The sequence below is a fragment of the Gossypium raimondii genome, unplaced genomic scaffold (assembly GCF_025698545.1).
Source record: "Gossypium raimondii isolate GPD5lz unplaced genomic scaffold, ASM2569854v1 Contig00292, whole genome shotgun sequence".
NCBI lineage: Eukaryota > Viridiplantae > Streptophyta > Magnoliopsida > Malvales > Malvaceae > Gossypium > Gossypium raimondii.
Window position 1 is genome coordinate 32,501 of NW_026291392.1, and position 5,000 is coordinate 37,500.

Below are 5,000 nucleotides of genomic sequence, written 5' to 3' on the forward strand. Positions count from 1 at the left end.
TACTTTGTATTATTAATATAATCTAGTTTCTTTTTATAATATCTATTTATTTCTAATAAATATTTATATAATAGATTGAATTTATCTAATTTATTTCTATATCGAATAGAGTGGCGATTAAAATGAATGATTTACTGAGTATAAATCGTGAATCAAAAATGGAAAATCATAAAAGATGGAAAAAGCTTTCGGCTCTAGTCATTCCATTATATTGACAATTTCAAAAAACTGCTCATACTATGAGCATAGTATGGTCGCGGTCAGGCAAGTATGCCCCCATCGTCTAGCGGTTCAGGACACCTCTCTTTCAAGGAGGCAGCGGGGATTCGACTTCCCCTGGGGGTAGGGTACTACGAAAGGAAGTTGATCATGGATTATCAATAAACCTAGAATTGATTCTTCCTGGGTCGATGCCCGAGCGGTTAATGGGGACGGACTGTAAATTCGTTGGCAATATGTCTACGCTGGTTCAAATCCAGCTCGGCCCAATAATTCGCTGATCCGCCATAACCTAAAATGCCCATTTTTTTGTATTTTGTTTTCCCGAAAAGCCAAACAAAAAAATTAGGGAAGAATAAAAAAAGTCCAATTTTGTGATATATCCATCCCTACCGCTATTTGTTTTTTATTTTGTTCTATTTATTTAGTTGTTCCCATAAATTATGACCTTGATAACGCTCTAGATTCATATCAGGATCATTAAATAGAAAGTTTAATGAAAAGAAAAAGAGTAAAGTAAACAAAAAAGAAGACTCTTTTTTGTTTTCATTTTCAAATTGATTATTGATCGATTTATTTGGCAATAACGAAAGGATTCCTAGTAACTAGGAATCCGCGTCGCTCTCACTCAAAGTGCATACCCGTATGGATATCAATATATCACTCGCGCCTTTGTTTGTTACAACCCGGCTTCGAATCTAAAATCTAAATAGAAAATGGCTTGAATGAAATCATAAGACTATCTATGTTGTACACTTTTCTTTATTTCCCTGGGATTGTAGTTCAATTGGTCAGAGCACCGCCCTGTCAAGGCGGAAGCTGCGGGTTCGAGCCCCGTCAGTCCCGACGGATAAAATTTTTAAAATACATCAATTGATCCCTCCGTTTTCTGTCAAAGGGGATACAAATGACAGAATTTCATTCCCAACGATATCTTTATCTTTTTTTTATTTATTTTTTCCTTTCTCTTTTTTGTTGGGGTTTATTTGGAAACTATTTGTAAACGGTGAAAGTGGAAAAGCAGTCAGATGATACATCATCAGATGATTGTACAAGGAAGGCGGTAGATTATCGAAAAGAAAGGGTGGAAAAGAATATATATAAATAAAGGAAAGGAATTCTTTTGATTGGACCAGGCATCACTTTTTGTATTCGGTGTGGATAAAAGATCTTCCTATGTTATACTATTCAATTCTCGACGGTGAATCGATTTGATAGCCTAGATATTGTTATTCATGATATTGATCCGATTCGATGTCATTGAAATGTAAGTCATTGCATTGAATTTACAAGCGACAAATTTATCATCTCTATGGGATTAAATCCCGAGTTATTGCGAAGTAAAAAAAACAATGAAATTATGGAAGTAAATATTCTCGCATTTATTGCTACAGCGCTGTTCATTCTAGTTCCTACCGCTTTTTTACTTATAATATACGTAAAAACTGTCAGTCAAAGTGATTAATTTGAATGAAACTTGACTTTTTATCAAGGAGTTAAGAAAAAAAGGATTCAAATCTCACGTCTTAAATAAAATGAATGGACTAGAATCAGCAGTATCCTATAAAACTCGATAGTATGGTAGAAAAAATATGAATCTTTCTACCATACTATCTATATCTATTATTGTAATGTAGAAAGATACAAGCTTAATATAGATGAATCCACAATATGGATCTTCATACATGTCGATATCAATTAAATATATGTACTGTACATAGTATCTCAATTTTATTTCTTCGCTTGATCTATTTTATTTGTGTTGATTTCAATTAATCTGAAATAATTGAAAGGCAAGTCTTACGATTTTATAATTCTTTCATTTCATGGATTTGATTTTTTTGGTGGATACCGAGATTCCTATTAAAATAATCAGAAATGAAGGAAAAATGGAATGGAATAGGCATATATTAATTAAATTAATAAAAAAAAAAGAAAACCAAGTAATCTTTTTTTTTGAACATTCCAAAGAAGTAATTCGTTGAGCAACTGACAGATGATCCAAAGAGTTCTATGGTAACTTTTCTTCGTATTTCGTTTCGAAAAAAGGGTATACCCTGCCGATTTTGAATTTAACTTCTTTGATCCATGATATGAAATGAGTCAATAAAGCATTTCATAAATGAAATTCAACTAAAACTGGGGGTAAGTGTCTAATATGTGACTACACTAAGGCAAGATCTTATTAAATTAAATAAAAAAAAGACTTTTTTTTTCTCTTTGAACAGTAAAGAGGGAGGGAAATAAAAACAAGCAAATACAGAAAACAAAGGGGGTTCCTTGTCCCTCATTGTCCGTTTCTAACTCTGGTAAGAGCTGGTTCATCAAAATAGACAATTTAGGAAGAATTCTTTTTTTTTTAATTGCCTATCATCCGGATCCCTTTTACTTTCGAAATACGAACATGGGGATTATTGAAATGTTTGTTTGATTTTGATTGAAAAGGTGTTATTCATAGAATACATTACTCCACTAGAATCCAAGAATTTCGAAATGAAGACTAATAAAATAGTTAAAATAAAAAAAGGCTTTGCAAAACGATCTAGAAAACAATTGATACGGTTTGATTCCTCAACCCCAATTAGGAGTACCCCTAGAGCCCACTTCTTCCCCATACTACGAGTGAAAGGGAAAATGTAAAGACTACCATTAAAGCAGCCCAAGCAAGACTTACTATATCCATGTGTATTATGTCCCCTATCTCTATGAATATGAAACAAATATGAAGGAATTCCATTTTTCCATTATTGTTCACTAATAATAGTGGAATTACTGGCGCAGAGTCAAAAAGAAAAGGGAATTGTGACACGCCACCGTTGATGAATCACTTCGATAAATCCGCTTATAACAAGCTCTTATATGATTTCGAGTAAAATCGAGAACCATTAAGCACAAGCAAAATGCGCAGTAACACTTTTGGAAATATCAAAAGAATGTTACTCACATGTATCAATAATAAGACTTATTCTTTCTTTTGGTGTCCCTCATTAAGTAAAAGCCGATTATCTATCCAATCTAATATTAATTGGATGCCTGAACATTCAGAGACTTTCATCCGTCTGTATACAAAGTATCTTCCAACCCTTCTACAACCATTCATTAGTTAATTAGACACTCCCGTTATCCAATCTAATTCAAGACTCCTCTAGTAGCCACTCCATTAGTAAGGGGGGCTCCCATATCAAGATTTACTGATTCCCTTCCACTACTTTAGTTTTTCCTTGAATCCTAGACGTTAGGAGACGTTAGGATTTCGAGTTTTTTGTTGATCAGGCGACACCCGGATTTGAACTGGGGAATAAGGGATTTGCAGTCCCCCGCCTTACCGCTCGGCCATGTCGCCAAAAGGCTACAAACAAAAAAAGGAGAGTATCCCCCTTTTCTTTTTCATTTTTAGATCGGATCCATACCTTCAATTGGTTATAGTATCTCAAGACACACAATATCTAAAAACTTTCCCTTTCTTTTCTATTGAAAAAGAAAATGTGGATTCTCAGTTACAAAAGTCAAAATTCAGGACAAATAAATTGGAACCATTAACTATTGACTGCAAATTTATGGACGATTCTTCTTCACTTGTCTTTTTCTAATGGTATAAGAAAATCAAACTGGATACATAACTAATCAGTATTGATTTTTTTTCAATAAAAAAACTTTCTGAATTTCAAGTATATTATAATAATATAACAGCAATTATGAGTCTATGTAAACCCCAGAGCATAAGTTGTTACACAGTTATAGTTATCTAATGAGGTATTTTATCTATCTAGATATGATGTCCATAGGGAATCAGCACGAAATTATCGTGTTTCAATTTTTCATTGAATAGATTAAAATAAAAGAAAAATAGAATTTTGATAGAGCACGCCATGTCTTGTCTCCATTAGAGCGTTATAATGGAATAAAAGAAAGACATATATAAATAGAAATGCTATATCTGCACATGTTTAATAAATATAAGCCCCCTTTTCGTACGCACTTCAATCATATTCTAAATATTCTACTAAAAATAAAAAACTAAAAAGTGGGTAAAACATCTATCTTCTCTGCGAATCGTTTTTGAACAATGGAGTCCATGAAAAATTAAGCGCTAGAAAAATCAACTCTCTCCTATATATATATTTTAGAATTATTTTGTCTTTATCTCAATGAACAGATCAAATCAGGAATTCCTTTCATTTTCTGGTATTCAATCGGATTGGAATATGTAATATCATAATAATGGTAGAAATTGAATTATTTTTTTATATTCTATACAAAACAAAACTCCATGCGGCTAAATGGCATTTATCAATTTCCACCTCGGAACTTCTAATTGAGATATGAATACACTACACGGTTGCACAAAAAATGGGTTTTGCACCAATGTAAGTAAAGTCCGAAAAGGTTTTATAAGATTAAAAAGGTCCGTTGAGCGCCTCATGGATATGTCATAATAGATCCGAACACTTGCGGATCGACTTCCAGATCATAATTGCTCTAGTGAATAACTAAAGAAAAATAGATAGATAAAAATAGATAGATAGATGAGAGATAGAAGAAAGAAACTAATTATAAGCGTCTCTCATAGGTTCACTAATTACTGACTGTTGGCGGGTCTCTTTGTATGTTTGTCCGGAAGAGGAGGACTCAATGATTATTCGTTCGCCGGAACCAGAAGTAAAAATTTTGGTAGATAGGGATCCCGTAAAACTTCTTTCGAGGAATGGGCTAGGCCGGGCCATTTCTCAAGAACAATAACTAAGGGACCCGATACTACCACTTGGATCTGGAACCTACAT

The 5,000-nt window shown here is 33.3% G+C and overlaps 3 non-coding genes and 1 pseudogene across 3 annotated transcripts; 3 read left to right on the plus strand and 1 right to left on the minus strand.

Annotated features, from left to right (window-relative positions):
- The first annotated feature begins 404 nt into the window (after nt 1-404).
- Nucleotides 405-488, plus strand: TRNAY-GUA (transfer RNA tyrosine (anticodon GUA)). Its single transcript has one exon. It is a non-coding gene; the product is annotated as a tRNA-Tyr (tRNA).
- Nucleotides 489-991: 503 nt separating this feature from the next.
- TRNAD-GUC (transfer RNA aspartic acid (anticodon GUC)) lies at nt 992-1,065 on the plus strand. The gene has a single exon. It is a non-coding gene; the product is annotated as a tRNA-Asp (tRNA).
- A 2,425-nt stretch (nt 1,066-3,490) lies between these two features.
- On the minus strand, nt 3,491-3,562 carry TRNAC-GCA (transfer RNA cysteine (anticodon GCA)). Its single transcript has one exon. It is a non-coding gene; the product is annotated as a tRNA-Cys (tRNA).
- A 1,274-nt stretch (nt 3,563-4,836) lies between these two features.
- LOC128038520 (photosystem I P700 chlorophyll a apoprotein A1-like) overlaps nt 4,837-5,000 on the plus strand; it is a 2,179-nt pseudogene continuing 2,015 nt past the window's right edge.